General features: G+C 42.2%; 1 protein-coding gene across 3 annotated transcripts in view; it reads right to left on the reverse strand.

Annotated features, from left to right (window-relative positions):
- LOC105475120 (IQ motif containing GTPase activating protein 2) overlaps positions 1 to 20,301 on the reverse strand; it is a 310,678-nt gene that overhangs the window by 153,372 nt on the left and 137,005 nt on the right. The window contains exon 1 of one of the 3 annotated variants that reach the window (XM_024790771.2): positions 9,152 to 9,195. The exons of the other annotated variants lie outside the window; for them this stretch is intronic. The gene's annotated coding sequence lies outside the window, so the exon portion shown is untranslated. Of the gene's footprint in view, positions 1 to 9,151; positions 9,196 to 20,301 lie in introns of those variants that run through there. 3 annotated transcript variants of the gene reach the window in all.

A 20,301-nucleotide genomic window follows, 5' to 3' on the forward strand; every position in this document is an offset into this window, starting at 1 on the left:
TAACATATGGTTATGAAAGATTCTGACTGCTAAAAAGAAAGTTTTCCAAGAATCACAGTTACATCATAAAATATTTTAAGATATTGCCAAAGATTTACGAAGTGTTACTTTTTTTAATATTAGGCATCAATGGAGATACCTCTTTTTCTCTGCCTTGAAAGTCAAAAGATGATGCTATTATTATCAATGACAGCTAGTAGTTATTGAGCACGATCTTGTGTCAAAATCTGGAATTGATACTTTATGGGGATTATCATGGAATCTTCTCATGATCGCTCCATAAAGAAGAGGTGCTATCGGGATCAACATTTGCTGATGATTTTCCGGTGTTGTTCTCAGATCCTGTTGATGTTCTGACATGATATCTGAGGTTTTCCAAAGCTCAGAAAAGGCTAAGGCCACCCAGCTCAATAAGTTGACAGGGGCCAGCCTCTGCTCCTCTAATTCCAACTTTTAATTTCTCACAACTCACCAAACTGAATCCTCCAGTCTAGGCCTAGTGTAGAACAAAAGTGGTAACAAAATACTCCAGGGCTACTTCTAGAGTAGCGGTCAGAGTTCCACGGCTTGGAGACACAGATGTTGTCACTGTTTCAGTATAAGGTCAGAGGATAGTATATTCACTGTCAGGGTTGAGTAGATTCCTGGGGCTTCGTTTGTTCTCTCAGAACTCCCTCTTTGTCACCTACCTTGCAACAGGCACAGTAAATGGTCCAGGTTTCCCCTTGTAGTGCTGTAGCAGGGCAGAGGCAGGATATAGGAAACTTAGAGCCTATTCAAATGCAGTCACCTCCTCAGGAAGGCCCACAGGCCTAGAGCTCTCAAAGATCCTTCCAATAAAATACAATTCGGAAACTCCTATCAATCATCAGCCGGTATATGAGCAACAAACAAGACCATTCTTCTAGGACAGGTGATAGACTCTGCTGACAGAATAACCAGTCAGACTGGGTACTTAACATTGCTCTAAAGGTATTAAAATCCCTCACAATGAAGCAGGAGCCACGATATGCAACTTCTAAACTTGTGCACAGCCATCATGTGGGCTGACTAGCCTTTGGATCGATTTTTTAGTATAAGGAAAAAACTTCAAGCACAGATAGCGATACAGGAGTTAAGAAGAAATCACTCAGGCAGATAGCAAGGGTATGTGAGTCCTTGGTAAGGTTTTTCTTTTTAATGAAAAGCGCCCCAAATCATTTTCTAACAAACAGCAGCCTGCAAGCTGGGAGCTTGCACAGGTGAATGCCAGCAAGAACTAAGGATTAGACATGTTCAAGATGGCGGCTCCACCTTCCCTTCTCTGTCAGCCACCTGTACGGTAAAGGAGCAGACAAGATGGCCCCATCAACTGGAAAGCCCATTTGCATAAGAAGATTAGGGTGGGGCAACAAGCCTTCCCCATGTAAACATCATACCTGATTGAACCAATCTATGAGCTCTATGTAAATCAGACACCGGCTCTTGAAACCCTACTATGAAACTCGGGGCATTTACCACCAGCAGGTCCTTTCTGCTGGGAGACCCCTTCCTCTACAGAGGAAGCTGTTTCTCTTCCTCTTCTCTTCTGTCTATTAAACCTCTGCTCCTAAACTCCTTGTGTATGTGTCCTAAATTTTCCTGGCATGTCCTAAATTTTCCTGGCATGTCCTAAATTTTCCTGGCATGCGACAGACAACAAACCTCAGGGTATATACCCCAGACAACCGTAGCTGCTTCAATACCAAATTGTTCAACTAAGAGTAGTTGCTGGTCAGAGCCTGCATTCGTCGGCCCACGGCATCTGTGAGGGGCCAAGTGACGGCATTGTAACCACAGAAGGTGTGGGGAAATGAGTGTGAGGGGTGCACCACCCTAAGGTGGCTCAGGAAAACCTCCCATGGATAAGCCTCCTCTCTCTCCTCCTCGTCTGCTGGCTGGAGAAGGTAGAATAACTTCCATCAGTCAGGGTTCCTGAATAATTCTGAATAATTGTGTGGTAAAGAACCCCTTGTTTTCAAGGTCATTCTTGTTGGTTTAAAAAAAAAAAAAAAAAAGGCCGGGCGCGGTGGCTCAAGCCTGTAATCCCAGCACTTTGGGAGGCCAAGACGGGCGGATCACGAGGTCAGGAGATCGAGACCATCCTGGCTAACACGGTGAAACCCCGTCTCTACTAAAAATACAAAAAACTAGCCGGGCGTGGTGGCGGGCGCCTGTAGTCCCAGCTACTCGGGAGACTGAGGCAGGAGAATGGCGTGAACCCGGGAGGCGGAGCTTGCAGTGAGCTGAGATCCGGCCACTGTACTCTAGCCTGGGCGACAGAGCGGGACTCCGACTCAAAAAAAAAAAAAAAAAAAGCAGCAGCAGCTCTTGTGCCTCCTCACCCCCACCCTACACTACTGAACCTTACAGGAGCAGGTTGCTATTGCCATTGCCGACCTCAGTTTCAGGGGCTTGCTGATCTGTTACATGAACAAGTGAGTGGTACCTGGCCACACCAATACAAGTTTTAAGTGTGACTTGTATGGTATGTTGGGGTCAAACTTCCTATAACAATCACAACGGAGGGACAACTGGCCTGATGTTCAGGAAGTCTGGCTCTGTGATCACCAGCTATATGCACTGGAACAGGTCGCTTAATACTCAGTATTCAGTGTTAGTCCATAAATCTAAAATTATAATGGAATTCAATATAACTGTGTAATTATGTAATATGACTGTGTGTGGCTTAACATCTTTATTGAGATATAATCCACACGTCATACACTCACCCGTTTAACACGTGGAATGCAATGGTTTTTAGTATATTCACTGGGTTGAAAGACCATCATCATTATCAATTTTAGAACATCTTCCTTACACCAAAAAAGAAACCTTATATCCATAAACAGTCACTCTCCATTTACCCCCAAGCCCCTAACCCACTAATCTACTGTCTTTAGATTTGCCTATTCTGAACATTTCCTGTAAATGTAAATAGACTCATACAATATGTGGCCTTTTGTGACCTTTCACTTAGCATAATGTTTTCAAGGTTTATCCATGTTCATCTGGACTTCATATTTTTTTCTTGAATAATATTTCATTGTATGGATATGTCACATTTATTTATTTATTCATCAGTTTTTGGACATGTTATTCCCGCCCCACCCCCACAACTTTTTGACTATTGTGAATGATACTGCTATAAACACTTATGAACTAGTTTTTGCATTGACGTATGTTCTCATTTCCCTTGGGTATATACCCAAGAGTAGAATTGTTGGGTCATATGGTGACTCTATGTTTAATCTTTTTAGGACTTCCAGACCGTTTTCCAAAACAGCTGTACCATTTCCCCTTCCCACCAGCAGTGTATGAGGATTTCAATTTCTTCACATCCTTGCCAATACTCTTCTGTCGTTTTGATTACAGCCATTCTAGTGGATGCAAAGTGGCATCTCATTATGGTTTTGATTTTCATTTCCCTGATGGCTAATGATATTCAGCTTCTTTTTATATGCATATAGCCCATTTATATACTTTTGGAGAAATGTCTTTCAAATCTATCGCTCATGTTTTAGTTGAATTATTTGTCTTCTTATTTTTGAGTTATAAGAGTTCCTTACATATTCAGTATACAAGATTCTTATTTGATATATGATTTGAAAGTGTTTCCTCCATTCTGTGGGCTGTCTTTTCACTTTATTAATGGTGTTATTTGAAGTAAAAATGTTTTTATTTTGATGAAGTCTCATTCATCTATTTCTTCTTTTGTTGTTTATATTTTTGGTGTTTTATATGTTACATATTTATGCCTATGTTTTCTTCTCTTTTATCTCTTAGTTTAGGTCTTTGATCCATTTTGAACTACTTTTTGTATATGGTGTGAGGTGAGAGTCTAACTTCATTGTTTTGCATGTGGCTACCCTGTTGTCCCAGCACCACTTATTGAAAAGACTACCTGACGAGTTAATGGGTACAGCACACCAACATGGCACATGTATACATATGTAACAAACCTGCACATTGTGCACATGTACCCTAGAACTTAAAGTATAATAAAAAAAAAAAAAAAAAGAAAAGAAAAGACTACCTTTGTTGAACTGTCTTGGCACCTTTATTGAAAATTAACTGACTGTACAAGTGAGAGTTCATTTCTGAACTCTCAATTCTAGTCCAATCTATATGTCTATGACTTATGTACAGATAGTACATAAAGTGTGCATACATAAAATGAAGTTAGAGATACTTCATGTGTCTTCAAGAGCCTGTCTTCAAATTTGGCCTAAAAATCTACAGAAATGAAAACCAGAATATTCCCCCTTCCTCCCCAATACTGTCCTTACATTCACTGCTTCTTCCTCATTCCTTCTGTTGACTAGTTTTATTGGCCCACAACCCCAATATGTGAATGTCTTGCCCCAAAGCAAAAGTTGAAGCTATTTCTTATGAGCAACTTAAGGGTTGCTAGAGAACCGCATCTTCCTTTTTAGGGTGGGACTACTTGTGGAAGAAGGGAAGAGAAAGGAGAAATCTTTCAAATTTTAGGGCAAGAAGAAAAATTCTGTCTTGTGGGAGACAAAAAAAAAAAAAAAAAAGAAAAGAAAAAGAAAAAACAGAAACCACCCCACAAAAATCCGGGAACAAACAATCCTTTCTTTTATACTACTTTGTGCCTTGCAGAACATATGAAAGTTGTTTTGTGGAGGCATTTGCTATCTGAGTTGTTATTCAGGAAATCACCAACTATAAATCTTGGTCTGTATCATACAGTGCTGTATGGAATAAGTATTCTGACGGCAGAACTGCTGGCCAAGAACAGAAAAGTGTGTTTTATCTGCATAAACCCTGTTTTAATGCAGTGCCCTGTTCTACGAACTTCCAAGTATCACAAGTCAATTTTTCCCCTAATATTTTAAAAATCAGCATATAAGACATATTCTAAAAGAATATAAGAATATGTGGCCTTTGTTTTTATGTGTAGCATAGTTGGTCATTTTTCACCTTCTGTGTCAACAGGCAGTAAAAGCATCAGAAGGACTAAGTTAAGTTCTCATGGCAAAACTTTTCATCAGCTGGAGGCCAGTGCAAAACTGCCACCATGATTCCATTAGCCTTATTAGCTCAGGGGGACGTGGTTGTAGGAACCTACCCTGCAAAACTGAGGTGTGCATCTATGGGCCCCCATCCTTCTCTCATACAAAACTTACTTGGTTCACTCTAAGAAAGTGACATAAAAGGCTAATTTTTTAATTTAGTAAAATTTTTGCTTTGCTTTAAGAATGCTATTTTCCTTAAAACGCAGGCACACAATACCATGAAAAGAATCAACATATGACTTCAAGATCTAGTAGGAGTGGAGGAGACTTCAGAGGACTTACGTCTCACTCTTCTCTTTCAGGGGGCGATGATATAGTATAATCTGTTGAGTTTGGCAAGATTCCCCAAACTGTGTTGCAATGAACGTTGACTCAGATGCTAAGAGAGACTGTTGCTAGAAATACGGACATGAAAGGTGATTCTAGTGAGATTTTAGACGGAAATGAGAATGTATTGTTAGACACTGAAGAAAAGGCAATCCTTGTTATAAAATGGCCAAGAATGTCGCTGAATTGCGTTTTTGTGTTTTGTGGAAGGTAGAGCTTGTAAGTGACAACCTTGGATATTCTGCTGAGATTTCTAAGCCAAGTGTTGAAAGCCTGCTGTGCTTTCCTTGCCACTTTCCTTTCTCCTTACCTGCTTCTAGCAAAGTGCGAGAGAAGTGAGAGAAATTAAAGATAAAATTGTTAGGCTAAACAAACCAGAACTTAAAGATCTGGAAAATTCTCAGCTTATCCATATTGCAAGAAAATGAGAATGTGTTCTAGAGAGGGCACCAACGGTGTGACTGAACAATCGCTCCCTAAAGAGTGACAGTGGGACTCACAGATCTAATCAGTCATCTCAACAGAAGGCAGGAATAGAGATGGGGTTCTACCAGCAGCAGAAACACTGCTGACTTGGACTAAAGGGGACAGAGACAGGACACAACAGCAGGCTTCTGAGATGCTACAGGATGGGACAATAGATCTATCTGGCTCTGGGTGTGAGCATGTATTATCCTTCAAGAAAAAGGAAAAATGGTCCCTAAAGCTGCTACTCTCACCCCACACTGGAAGTGTTCAGGCCTAGGGGGCGAGGAAGTGTCTCTTCCATTTCAAAGGGGGAGGCTGTCTCTGTCTCAGTGTCAGTGAGTCAGGCTGTCATTGTCCAAGGCCTCAAAAGCAAGGCTACCACCTGGGGCCTTGAAGAAATTCTGCCAGCCCAATGGGTCTGGAGGACAGATCATCATGTAAAAAGAATTATTCTCAGGCCTTAAAATCGAACATAATTTGCCCAGTTAGGTCTTGGATTTGCTTTGGACCCATGACCCTTTTTTCTTCCTTCCAAGTTCCCCTTTTGGAATGGGAATGTCTATCCTAAGCCTGTCCCCATCATTGTATTTTGGAATCAAATAATTTGTCTGGTTTCACAGGTTCACAGCTGGAGAAGAATTTTTGCCGCAAGACAAATCATGTATCTTGAGTCTCACCCACCTTGATGTAGATGATATTTAGATGAGATTTGGGACTTAGAATTGACAGTAGAATCGGTTAAGGCTTAGGCTGTTGAATGCAGGTGAATGTATTTTGCTGTGAGGAGGACATGAATTTTGACGGTGCAGAGGGCAGAGTGTTAGGGGCAGAACTGTGTTCCCCTCCCCAAATTTATATGTTGAAGTCCTAACCCCTAATACTTCAAAATGAGACTGTATTTGAAGACAGGGCTTTTAAAGAGATGGTTGAGTTAAAACGAGGTGATTAAGCCAGGCTGCTGTCCTTATAAGAAAAGGTGCTTAGGGCACAGAGAGCTCCCAGGGCTGCATGCTCAACAGAGGGAAGACAGAAGGACATAGTGAAAGGGCCATCTGCAAAGCCAAAGACAGAGGCCTCAGAAGAAACCAAACATGTTGACACCTTGCTCTTGGATTTCCAGCCTCCAAAACTGAGAAAGTAAATTTCTGTTGTTTAAGCCTCCCAATCTGTGGTACTTTGTTTATGGCAGCCTGAACAAACAAATACACTAGCTAAAACATCAGCTCCCATCATCCTCTAAAATTCCTCACCCAATTTTCTCTTCACTACATTTATTACTACCTGGCAGACTAGATATTAATACTTATTAGTTTGACTGGCTCACCCAGTTAGACTGTAAATTCTACGATAGCAAGGACCTTACCTATCTTGAGAGGCATCTAACACAATGGTTGAAAGCACACACTCCAGAGTTCGATGCCTGAGACCGAACCAAAGCTCTGCCACTTACCAGTTACGTGCCCCTTGGGTAACTGAATTAATCTGAGTCTGTTTCCTAATCTATAAAATGGGATAATAATAGAACTGCTTCCAAAGGCTGTTATGAGTTAATAGGAGAAAAGCACTAGAACAGTGCCTGGCATATAGTAGGTACCGTTCATGGTAGCTATTGTAGTTTTTACTGCTCACCACCATATCCCAGACCATGCCCCTGCCTGACTGCCAATGTAATTCACTGTTCACACCTGACCTTCGGCACTATTTGTTTAGTTCAGCACTATTTGTTTAGCCATATAGACTTCCTTGTGCAGGAAGTATGCCAGCATTTTGACTATCAAACATGCCTTCTTCTCCCGTCCCTGTCTGTTGCACCCCCTGAACAAATCCACTCCTCCTGCTAAACACATCCTATTGCCTTACACCAAATACAGTCTTAAATGGCATTTAGTAGGGGCTATGTAAATATTTACATATGTTCAGGAGAGGCGGGTTTCTGCTATAATGAGACTCCCACTCTACTGATAATGCCAATGGCAAACAATTACAGCTCACATTTACTTAGCACATAGGCTAGCACTTAGCAGGTACTTGGCACTTATATGAATGTATTCTCACACTAACCTGATGAGATTGATATCACTCCCCTTTAATAGAGAAGGAAGAAAAGGCTCAGAGAGTTAAGTAATTTGCTCAAGATTACACAGCTAGTAAGCAGCTGGGCTGTGATTTAAATTCAGGTTGTCACCTCTACAGGACATCTCTCAGCCACTCTGCTCTGACAAATCATTTAAGATTAATAGGGTGAACAGGGCTTAAGCTCACTTCCTAGGAATGTTCTCTTCTTAAGCAGAAGCCTTAGGCGAAACCTTTTCTAAAGCTAAAATGAGCCAATTCAGATCTTCATAAACTATGCTTTCGCAAAGCCAGGTATGCCTGTGCTTTAAGACAAGATGAAGGTGAATATACTCTTTAGGACTGGCTGAAGAGACTGCGGTCACTTTCAGAAGCATCTGTGGGGGTACAGCTGTGTTCATTGGACCTCAGATCCCCAAAAATCAGGCTTCAAACTTGGTTCTGCAACTGTATTCATCTTTATTACCTTGCGGTACAACAATCTCTCTGGGCCACAATTTCCTCTATCAGAAAATTGGGTACAATACATACTACCTCACAGATAAGTCATGAGAATGAAAGCAGATGCTAAATGTGAAATCACCTAGGGAAAAAGTACCCAGCATGCAACAGGTCCTCAGGAAACAATTGTTAAAATGAAATTAAAAGGAGGTAGGCAAATGGGCACCAGTTTAAAGTGTAATGCTACCAAGGATTTATCACACTGTTCTCCACAGAGCAGCCTGGCCACACTGACCTGAACATAGGAGATCCAATGTCTTCTAGGTGGAGACTACTGTGGGACGTGACACCCTGCAGGAAAATAAGCTGACCAAAGGGCCTTGGAGAACTGAGCTCAAAAACGGGACTCTGTCAACCTGCCTTCCCTAGAACTTGCTACAGGGGAGACTGAGCTGTCATGTCTGTTTGCAGTGCAAAGCACCTTCAGTTTTACCAAATAACCACGAGCTGGGGTGCAGAGGAAAAGTAAAGAAGAAAGAACCGAAAGTACTCAGCAGAAGTTTCCTGGCACATCAACACTCATCTGAGGCTTACGCATACATTTTGGTCTAAATAACAACTTAAGACTTGATGAAGCAGATTCTCCTTCCTGGGTTTGTCTACACTGTGCACATGCTCTAACCACAAAATAATCACTGTTCTTGCACTTTTAAACATGTCTTTGCCCCAACGTAGGCAGGAAAATGAAAGCAACGAGCTTAATAAGATCATTGTAAACTTACTTAAATTGCCACAACTCCTTCCTACACTTGACTTCCCTCTTCTAAGCCCCAAGCAAGTATTCAATATGGAATTGTTAAATAATGGACATTCCAGAACACCAAGAGAATGCCATAGCTGAAGCCAGGCCGTATTTCAACATATAAGAAACATAACTGGCAAAAGCTGTATCCAGTATCAATTTCCTTACTTCTCTTCCTCCCCTTAAACTACAGGTATCTTATGTCCAAAGTTAACCCTTTCTTGGAGGTGGTGAATCAGGGAGAGTTACACAGACTGATTCCTCTACAGCCTAAAGGATCAAAAGAGAATAGCTCTCAGCAGATAGTGTGAAGTAATAGCACAGTGAAAAATTCAACTGTGAGGAATGTCATGTTAATACCATATTTGCAGTGCTTTCTTCCTCTAGCTACGTTCTTTGTCCAGCCCTTATTGATTTCCTCCACCTCCACTACCAGCTGTGCCAAGGAAGTGACAAATGGGGACTCACTAGATGCCATCAATCATTGTCACCAAGAAGAGAAAAAAAGAATCCAACATATGTTCTTGCAAATGCCTCCCACTCTCCACTCCCACCTCTTCCTCTTCACTGACACACAATCTTTATAAGCAGTAAGCCACTTTTTTAATATCCCTTGAGTGAAAACGTTTGAGGCACAGATAGGAGGAGCATCCCAAGCACCATTCTTTCCTGATTTGCGTGTCCGTAGTTACAGTTCTCAGTGCAAGTGGCAAGACCAAGGCAGGGTTACCCACCAATGAGTTACTGCCAATCCCGACTACAGAGAGCAGAAGGGCTGCTGATGATTAAACCAATGCTGCTCTTGTGCCAGGCGGGACAGAGGAACAGAAAGATGTACAATACAGGTAGCAGATGGTACTCTCTGCAACTCATTCTGACGACAGAACAGGAGTTTCCTATTTGTCTGCTGACTACCATGATGCTTGATAGATCAATTCCTATGGCAACAGCTCTAAGTATAATGCACTACAAATAAAAAAGGGTATTTTGTTTTGTTATTTTTTTTGAAATGGAGTCTCACTCTGTCACTCAGGCTGGAGTGCAGTGGCGTGATCTCAGCTCACTACAACCTCTGCCTCCCAGGTTCAAGCGATTCTTCTGCCTCAGCCTCCTGAATAGCTGAGATTACAGGCACCTGCCACCACACCCGGCCAATTTTTGTATTTTTAGTAGAGATGGGGTTTCACCATATTAGCTAGGCTGGTCTTGAACTCCTGACCTCAAGTGATCTGCCCACTTCGGCCTCCTGAAGTGCTGGGATTACAGGTGTGAGCCACCGTACCCGGCCAAAAAGGGGTGTATTAAATAGATATAGAAACTTGTGTTCATTTCTGGGAATAAGGCAAGAGGTAGAGTGTGGCCACTTCCATCACAGGCCGTAGGAGAATTTTCTCTGGCTCAATAATCCCCTATTGGGCATCTATTCTGGCTAAAGAAAAAGAAAATCAATAAAGACCAATGATATGCATGTAACCACAATGATATTAAAAAATAAAAAACTTAGTTGTCTGATGACAGGAGAGAGTGTGAAGTGATAACTCATTATATAAATGGAATACTATACTGCCATTAATATTTATGACAAATTAGCAAAATGGAGGAAAGTTGATAAAGTGAGTAAAACAGTAACACAAAAGTACATGCACTTTTTGTCATGTGTGTCAACATGAGAAAAAACCTCGGTAAAAAGTCACCACAATTGCTTCAACTATTTTCCAAATCTCAGTTTGGCCCTACAAAGACAGGCAGCAATGAAGTAGATTCACACCTAGCAAAATGGATGGAACTTTCAAAGCCTAGTTAAAAAAAACCTAAGGAACAGAATGAGGTAGATATATCATTTGCATAAATTAAAAATACTTACACACAAAACAAGATACATTGCAAGAATACACACAAATCTAAATGATACATTGTATACATATCAGAATGTTGCCTATGGGAGGGAGGGAACCAGGGATAAAAGGAAATAACTTTTAGGGGTCCAGCACAAACCAGCGCCCACCATGTGCCCAGAGATACTGTACCATGACCTAAAGAGAGTGGTCAGCTTAACGTTTGCCCCCGAGGTCCTTCAGCAAGGCTAGGCATGGTTTTAAGATTGTACCGTAAACTGGTGCAATTTCAGACCACCACACATTTCCTCTCCACGGCAATGCCCCTTGCTCCCAAACAGTAGCTGCCTTTTATGATGCCACTTCTGTTCAGTCCATTTCTAATTTTCCTTCTGTTTAACAAGTTTGAAAGGCTGCAGGAAATCATCATTAATGAGAAATATTTAATCATATTGCTACTGTATACACATCCATGTTACGCAACAGTATAACAATTGTATAGTTATATATATATTTATGTGTATATATGTATGTATATGTAGAGATAGCGATATAGAAGAAAACTGTAGATACGTATATATGTACTGTATATAACTACATATGTATATATGTACTGTATGTATATATATACTGTATATAACTACATATATGCTATAGATATGTATATATGTATTGTATATAAATACATACATACTGTATACAACTACATATAGTTCTATCTCTATACAGTTATCTATAAAGTATAGATAACTGTTCAGAAATTATTCCCACTAGGCTACAAAAAAAACTGGCAATAGTGTTTACCTCTGGGAAGGGGAACTGGGTGAGAGAAAGATACAATTTTCACTGTCCCCTCCTTTGGGCCTTTTAAATTTTGTACCACGTGTATATATGACCAAAAAAAAAAAATTAGAGCACTTAATTAAGCAACCACTCACTCTGTATACATACATTACACAGTAGACTTAAGAAGTAAAGTGTTCCAACTATACCAGAAGCAATAAAAATCTGACCAAGTTCTCTCCAAGCTACATCCTGGTTTGCCTTAGCTAGATCCATCTCTACCCAGCACAACCACAGGCAGCTCACAAGGTGGCAGCATTCGCTGCTGTGCTTGGCTATACGTCCTTGATTTTATATGTAGGTTAATAATCAATTAGAGCCCTGCCACCCAGAATATCCTCCTAGGACCCAAGTCGGCTGGGAACTGCTATCTCTGTCAAGTGGCCCTGTTCTTGTGTCTCAGTGCTTCTTGGCTCTGAGGATTGTAGACTCTCTTGTGAACCTTCATGGGCTGTAGGAACCCCTGGGGGATTCAGGGTCTTTACTCCTTGACAAAGAAGGCATGTTAAAAATTGTTTCAAATGAAGGTTCTTATCTTAGAAGTCAGTTTATTTCCTGTCTGCCAGCTTTTTGGTCAGATCAGCAGACATCTGGGGTGCCGTGCCTATGGGAGCAGGAAGATGACAATGGGCCGCCAGGGGAGCGTGGCTTTGGACTGGCTAGAAAGTGATGCCTACGGGGACCCATTCCTACACATGTTCAGGAGTGGGGCATGTGAACTGCTACCCACAGTGAATTCTCACTCAGAAAGCCTTGCAGGTGCCTAGGAGTTTCCAGACAGATCATTAAGTACCATTTCACTTGCCTAACAATTTCATTATTGTTCTGTATTGACATAGACATCAGAAATGGAGAAAACTTCTTTCCATGGCACACCCTAATGGGGGGAAATGTAAATCAACCTGACCAAAAAAAAAAAAAAAATCCAAACTCGTCCCACCTACCTTGAGAAATAAAAGACAAGTGGAGCTTTTAGGACGGAGGGGCAAGATGAAGCCAGAAAACAAACTGTTACAAAATAAGAAAATACAAGTCCAAACTCACAACTGACTACTATGCCCAGTTAGGAAAAAGAAGACAGGTAAGAAGAGACTGATAGATGCAGAAAGAAACTGGCTGAGAAGCGGAAGATAAACACATGCACCATGGATTTCCCTGACAGGAAGCACATATCATCAGGACTGACTTGGTGACAACGAGGTTCCCAGCTCCATCATCTGGGCAAATGATCAGCAGCTCCTCAGAGAAACATGCCAGAGGGCGAGACGCCTGAGAGCGGAGGCGAGGAGGCTGGTCCACCCAGGCTCCGAGGCCCACTTGCACATTTACATCCCTCTGACCACCATCCAGCACTGGCTCTTGATCACTGAAACGCTTCACCTTTAATGAAGTCATTAGCGACCACACAGAGAGACGGGCTGAAAACCACAAGGGGTGTCATGCGAAGGTTTGAGGGAAGAGGAGCTGGTTATAAGAGAACTCTATTCCACTCTGGCCTTCTTAAGTTTCAGGAAATATGGCTTGAGCAGCAGTACAGCCAGCTCTGTGCAATAACAAATCATGCTGCGAGGGTGTTCTGGGCCGGCTTGGGTTTCACAATGCCTCCATTTCATGGCTGTGACGCAGCCTCACCCTACACCTTCCAGTACTGATTATCTGTAAGACACAGGATCTGAAGCGGCCAATTATCTTCGTCACAATCTAAACAGCTACAGCCACTGCTAACTGTATTTCCTGACCACAGACATGAAACATTTGTATTTCTTATGCCTTAACTCTAGCACATACAAAGGCTATTAAATGAATGAGCACACACACAGATATAAAGTCCTTGTATATGTGAAAAGATTTCTCTATAACATAAACAGTGGACACAACTAGCAAGCAGAGGCCTACAATTAGGTAGCAATAACAGAGGAGCCACTCTATGTTAGAATGTGGTAGAGCTAAAAGGGTGTATCTACCTGATGGGCAGATGCAAAACATGATATCCAATTGTTCCAGGTATGAGGAAACAGATTTAAAGCAACTTTTAACCAGTAGAAACCAATCTGTTGATAAGACCCGTCCCTCAAGGGGCTCAAGGGATGCAAGGATAAATGAGGAGATTTCAGATTTTATCACGCAAGGAAGTGTCAGTGGAGGTATTAAGTAGCTAGGTAGAACAGAAGTATTAGTCATATCTAATCACCTCAATTATTTATATAAGTTGGAATAAATCCAAACTAACTTTAGCCTCAGAAAATCCACTGTAACAGGGCTTGGAAACAGGTACCTGCAGGGGTGAGGCCGGTACTGGTAAGGAACAAAGCTGGCTGGGTGGGAGTTGTAAGCAACTTGGCTCTAGCTCACAGCTACTTGTGAAAATGTGGACCACAAGGGCCTGAGCTTTGGGATTTCCTAAAAAGTGGAAGATTCAGATTTTTTATGAGTTCTTCTGATTTTTAAATGCTCACAACTAACTGAAAAGTAGTGGCCAGGCACAGTGGCCCATACCTGTAATCCCAACACTTTGGGAGGCCAAGGCAGGAGGACTACTTGTGCCCAGCAGTGTGACACCATCTCTATAATTTTTTTTTTTAATTAGCAGGGCATGGTGTTGCATGCCTGTAGTCCCACCTACTTAGAGGGCTGTGGTGGGAGCATTGCTGCAGCCCAGGAGGGTGAGGTTTCAGTGAGCTGTGATTGCATCACTTTGTGCTAGTCTGGGTGACAGAGCAAGACACTATCTCAAACACACACACACACACATGCACGAAAAATAAACATTCTGCACGTTGAATCAATCACATCTAAAACTCTTATTACAGTATTTCAAAGGAGGTGAAACTATGCTCTGTATGTTCTCACATAGGTGAAGGTGGGTTATGAGTTTGTAGGGGAGAAGTTGCTCTTTCCAGCATTCTTGAAAAATAGAGCTTTCTTAATGATAAGCAGCTATATAAAAGTAGAACTGGGATATCAGGGAAACGCACATCAAACCATAAGGCAATATTACTTTATTAAGATGGCTACTGGTTTTAAAGAAACAAAAAATAACAAATGATGGTGAGGATGATGAGAAATAGAAATTGAAACACTTGTGAACTGTTAGTGGGAATGTAAGATGGGGCAGCCACTGTGGAAAACAGTTTGGTGGCTCCTCAAAAAGTGAAACGTAGAATTACTTTGTGATCCAGTATAGGTATTATAATATCCCCAAAGAATTAGAAGCAAAGACTCAAATATACACTTGCACCCCATATTAATTGCAGCATCAGTCATGGTCACCAAAACATGGAAGCAACTCAAGTGCCCATCAACAGATGAATAAACAAAATGTGATATATATCCATACAATACAAAATTATTCGGCCATGAAAAGGAATAAAATTCTGATAAACGCCACATGAATGAAACTTGAAGACATGACACTAAGTAAAAAAGCCAGACAAGCACCAAAGGACACATATATTCTATAATTCCACTTATATGAGGTACCTAAAGATCACAGAGGCAGAAAGTAGAATAGAGGTTACCGGGGGCTAGGAGGAGGGGGAATAGGGAATTATTTTCAATAGATACAAAGTTTCAGCTTTGCAAGATAAAAATTTCTGGAAATGGAGAATGGTGACGTGGCACAATGTTGTAAATGTACTTAATGCCTCTAGATTGTACATTTAAAAATGGTTAGAATGGTAAATTTTACATTATATATATTTCATCACGATAAAAAAAAGAAAAGCTGTGATATGTGTGGAGAAGATAGGTGTCTTTCAAAAGGAGGTGCCTTTCTTACATGATGGCTTTTTCTGCAATCAATACAGAAATAAGCACTATCACTCATTAGACATTAGAGTCTGGCTATGCCCTTGATGAAGTGTTGGGACCTTATTACTTCCTGGGAACCTTGCTGCTCTACAGGAATCTTCCCCAGGGCTATCATGTATGGTTGTGTAGGTGGCACACTGTACACCGGAACCTAGCCCGGGGGCCAGCCTGTGTGCTGCAGGCCAGGTCCTGTGCCTGGAGGAGGGAACATCTTTTCCTTCTTGAAAAGGCACTATAGGCTAAGAGTAGCCCTGATGTTCTGCATGCTCAAATTGGTCTTCTCTTCTTACTTCTGTTCATGGTACCCTCTCCTTTCATGGATCCCAGGTTGACGCTATAAAGTCATTCCCTGTTCTCATCCCAGTGCGCTGTTGGCTGCCAGCAACTCTGTGCCTCTCTCCCATTTCATCCCCTCCTTCCCACTCTCACTACCGCTTACCATGGTCAGGCCCTTTGACCTCTGGTCTGAACACTGACCTATAATCTAGCGCTCCACACCTCCATCTCCTCCTCCCCTGGATGATCTAGTTTCCATACTCTGCCACCAGATTAACTTTTCCCAAAAACAGCTAGCCATTTCACTCATACCCTCCCAGTGGTTTCCTTTTTCTTTCTTGTATATGCTTAATGCATGAACAATGAAGTAGCTTACCTGAACCTAATCATCAACTCTGCTATTTAAAGTAAGACTTTCCATTTATTTTGACTGTCCATTTCTTAGGTGACTATGAAGAGGAGGCAGCAAGTCAAACAATCCATCCAAGAGAACATACCTTTATATTTCTAAGTCACTGGCATACAGTCAGGAGGGGGAAACTGAAGAAAACTTGGGGAGCTTTGAACCTCCAATTCCTACAGCTAATTAAAATGATGTCCATGGCGACCCCTACCACACCTTTCCAAGGTGAAATACATTTTAAGCCTACTGATCGAATCTGACACAAATGCCAGTAAATATTAGCGTGGTCCTGCCCTCCCTCTGCTACTGCAGGAAAGGATGCACAGGAAGAACATCCTGGGCACTACATGAAGGGTTGGTACAGAAAGAGAATATTACTAACTTAAAGAAGATATTGTTAAGTGGGCTGTTTCCCGTATTCTTAGAATACAACCAAAGCCAAAGCTGAGCACAACAGGGCTAAGTACCCTACTTAGAAAGCCATAAACAAGTAGGGTCAGACACTGCCCCCTACGGCTTCCCCAGGAGGTCAGAGGACCAGTCTTACTACCTGACCACAGCTCCTCTTCCCATGCAAGGAAAGGGAGAAAGGTTGATGTTGGCTTTATAGGGAGGGCAAGTTTCTAGTGCAGGTTACTGTCTGCTTCCCCAACCAGTTAGGGGTTGGGGGTTTCCAAGAGAATCACTAGGAGAGGCTAGGGTACCGGCAAGGAGGAGAGATGAGCATCTTGTTCCTAATCTGATTGCTGGCTGAGCTGAAGACTTCACAGTTCCCCACTCCCTTCCAGGCTGGCACTGCAGCAGAATGGAGCATGTCAGGGGGTAGGGGGAACTTGGCATCCAGTCCCTGGAGTGGGGGCACACCCATGAGCATGAGACTGGTACCCATTTTTGAGCCAGAGATTTGGGAGTGGCAGGCCCACTGCGGGAGCCACATGCAAGCAGAGCCTCAAGGGAATGTTCCAGGAAAGAAGACTGGAATATTTCTGCTCCACTTCAGTTCCCTACAACCCCTGGACAGACAGAGAGGACTGCAGTAACTCACACAGTTCCTTTTGAAGGAGTGTTGAGGTCACAGGGGCAGGAGCCCTTGGGCTGCCAGGCAGCTGATGGGCCAAGCACAGGGACACTCACTAGAAGGAGGAGTTGAAGCCAGATGGGGCATGAACACCCAGCAATACCAAAGGGGGGCATTGCTGTCCTCTGCATAGGCTGCTCACAAACGAGGCTGAAGTAAAGCCAAACACAGCCCCAAGAGAGTTACACATCACCTGAGCAGACACCCCAGCATCAGAACAAACCACACAAAAGCAGCAGACTACGAGAGGCACTTTCTCACCACCAACTCCGCTTAGTGAGTTAAATACTTATTAGTCCCTTGCTCCCCATTTCCATCCTCTCCTCTCCACCCCAGCATCCCGGAGGAGCTAGAGCTCAGAAGAGAGAGTAGGAGAGGCACACAGGTTGAACTGGATATGAGATTAGGAGATTTAGAAAGATGAAGCAATGATAGAATATGCCCAATCCACCATTCAAAGACTGGAAGAGGGGATTTAACAGGCACAGTTGTAAGCAGTGCCTAGAGAAAGTTAAACCCATTTCATTTTGTTAGCCCCACGGAATTGGGTGAGACTTCTTAAGAAACCAGTGATGCTGACATGGGGCTAAACAAACATCAATTACAAACTCTCCCTAGATAAACTGGGTGCAGTTGAAAAACAGTCCCAGATTACAACAGAATTGTAATCTGGCTGGAGGCAGGCAGAGGTCAGCTCTGGGTCCCTCGTGGCCACTCTCCATGGAGAGGACTCAGACTACTTCCATTGCCTTCAAAGCGTATGTGGCAGCAGCCTGGACTCAATGGCTCTACACTTAAACCTTACCCCTTGATATGGATTGGCTGTGTCCCCACCCAAATCTCATCTTGAATTGTCGCTTCCACAATTCCCACGTGTCATGGGAGGGACCCAGTGGAAGGTAATTGGATCATGGAGGCAGGTCTTTCTGGTGCTATTCTCATGACAGTAAATAAATCTCATGAGATCTGATGGATTTATAAAGAGGAGTTCCCCTGCACAAGTCCTCTCTTGTCCGCTGCCATGTAAGAAACACCTTTGCTCTTCCTTCATCTTCTGCTGTGATTATGAGGCCTTCCCAGACATGTGGAACTGTGAGTCCGTTAAACCTCTTTTGCTTTATACATTACCCAGTCTCAGGCATATCTTTATTAGCATCATGAGAATGGGCAAATACACCCCTCCTCTACACTCAAATACAACATCTACTTTGTAGCAGGTAATATGCATTACTTTACCCAACAGCTCTGCCAAGTAGTGGTGGTACCGCATATTACAGAGGTTACTTAATCTGGGTGCTGCCTCAAGGGTCCAGATTGTGAGACAAGGATTCCAACAAAGTCTGACTCTAAACAAAATACACTCTGGTTCTAGCCCGTCACACAGACCTGCATGTTGATAGAAGATCAAAGAGGGGTAAAATGAGCCCAGAAAAGAGCTGCAAACACTCATAGTGATTTTAGAATTGGCAGCTGCTCACAAGTAGTCTAAAAATGCAAACAAGTTTATTTACATTTTAAAATCATTAAAATCCAGCATTGTGATAGGATATTATAATAGAAAAACTAAGTCAATACTTCCACCATCTTCCCTACTGACTCAGGAACAATACCAATACTCGACAACTACAGTCTGACCTTTAGCAGAAAGACAAAAGCACTATTGAAGAAAAAAAAAAAAAAAAAAAACTAGTTGTGAACAGAATGCACCAGAACTCAAACTTGCCAAGCTGTCTGCACTTTGGAATTTTGCAGTGTTTAATGTCAAGAGTCCAAAGTTGGCCTTGTGGGTCCCTCTGAAATAATACCTTAATATCACTATTACTACCCAGCTTTATAGGTGGCATTTGAGATAATCAAAAGTGGCTGGAAGCCACTGCACATTATACTATTCCGGACAGGCCTTTATTCACTTTTTAAAAGCATAAACCAGGAGACTTATCTTAACCAAAATTATCTCAGAGTCAACTTCCATTGGCTGAATCACTATGCAAATATCAGGGCTCTGAGTCATTGAAAATTGCTGAAAGGAATTTGGTTTAGTAAGCATAAGATCTTTTTCCTAGAAACGTAAGCTGTGTTTTAAAAGGTGTTCACAAACTTTGCCCTCAAGATAGCTCTGGTACAGAACTTGCCAAGTAAACTTATTACAAATGAAAATGACAGCAACCAATTTCAAAATATCCCAAACTACCAAATTCCCACAGCCACTATTCTTCCCGCAGTGATACTAGAAGGGAAAATTCTATATATTTATGTTTCCAATTTTCAGAGTTACGGAACTTCACAGTTTACACCTCTTACACAAAGCTCTGTCTGTTTTCTGAATCACTTTCTACAGGTAAAAAATAAGTGGAGAAGGAGCTAACAGTTAAATTTGAGATAAAAAGCCATGCCTTGCCTTTTTTTTTTTTTTTTTTTTTTGAGACAGAATTTCACTCTTGTTGCCCAAGCTGGAGTGCAATGGCATGATCTTGGCTCTCTACAACCTCCACCTCCTGGGTTCAGGTGATTCTCCTGCCTCAGCCTCTTGAGTAGCGGGGATTACAAGCATGCACCACCACAACCGGCTAATTTTGTATTTTTAGTAGAGACAGGGTTTCACCATGTTGGTCAGGCTGGTCTCAAACTCCTGACCTCAGGTGATCTACCCACCTTGGCCTCCCAAAGTGCTGGGATTACCAGCGTGAGCCACCGTGCCCGGCCATATTACCAATTCTTTAAAAAAGAAAAAAAAAAAAAGCACACAATTTAACAGGAAGTCTTTTGCCCAAATCATTGTCCCTCCAAACTGTATAAAAATATGTTCCTGGAAGCCAGGCACGGTAGCTCACCCCTGTAATCCCTGCACTTTGGGAGGCCGAGGCGGGTAGATCACCTGAGGTCTG

Source organism: Macaca nemestrina, chromosome 6, assembly GCF_043159975.1.
Source record: "Macaca nemestrina isolate mMacNem1 chromosome 6, mMacNem.hap1, whole genome shotgun sequence".
NCBI lineage: Eukaryota > Metazoa > Chordata > Mammalia > Primates > Cercopithecidae > Macaca > Macaca nemestrina.